Raw genomic sequence first — 575 nt, forward strand, 5'->3', positions numbered from 1 at the left:
AGTTTATTTTTGTGTATGGTGTTAGAAAGTGTTCTAGTTTCATTCTTTTACAAGTGGTTGACCAGATTTCCCAGCACCACTTGTTAAAGAGATTGTCTTTAATCCATTGTATATTCTCACCTCCTTTGTCAAAGATAAGGTGTCCATATGTGCGTGGATTTATCTCTGGGCTTTCTATTTTGTTCCATTGATCTATATTTCTGTCTTTGTGCCAGTACCATACTGTCTTGATAACTGTGGCTTTGTAGTAGATCCTGAAGTCAGGCAGGTTGATTCCTCCAGTTCCATTCTTCTTTCTCAAGATAGCTTTGTCTATTCAAGGTTTTTTGTATTTCCAAACAAATTGTGAAATTAGTTGTTCTAGCTCTCTGTTGGTAGCTTGATAGGGATTGCATTGAATCTATAAATTGCTTTGGGTAGTATACTCATTTTCACTATATTGATTCTTCCAATCCATGAACATGGTATATTTCTCCATCTATTAGTGTCCTCTTTGATTTCTTTCACCAGTGTTTTATAGTTTTCTATATATAGGTCTTTAGTTTATTTAGGTAGATATATTCCTAAGTATTTTA

This window comes from Bison bison, unplaced genomic scaffold, assembly GCF_000754665.1.
Source record: "Bison bison bison isolate TAMUID 2011002044 unplaced genomic scaffold, Bison_UMD1.0 scf7180017864362, whole genome shotgun sequence".
NCBI classification, from domain to species: Eukaryota; Metazoa; Chordata; class Mammalia; order Artiodactyla; family Bovidae; genus Bison; species Bison bison.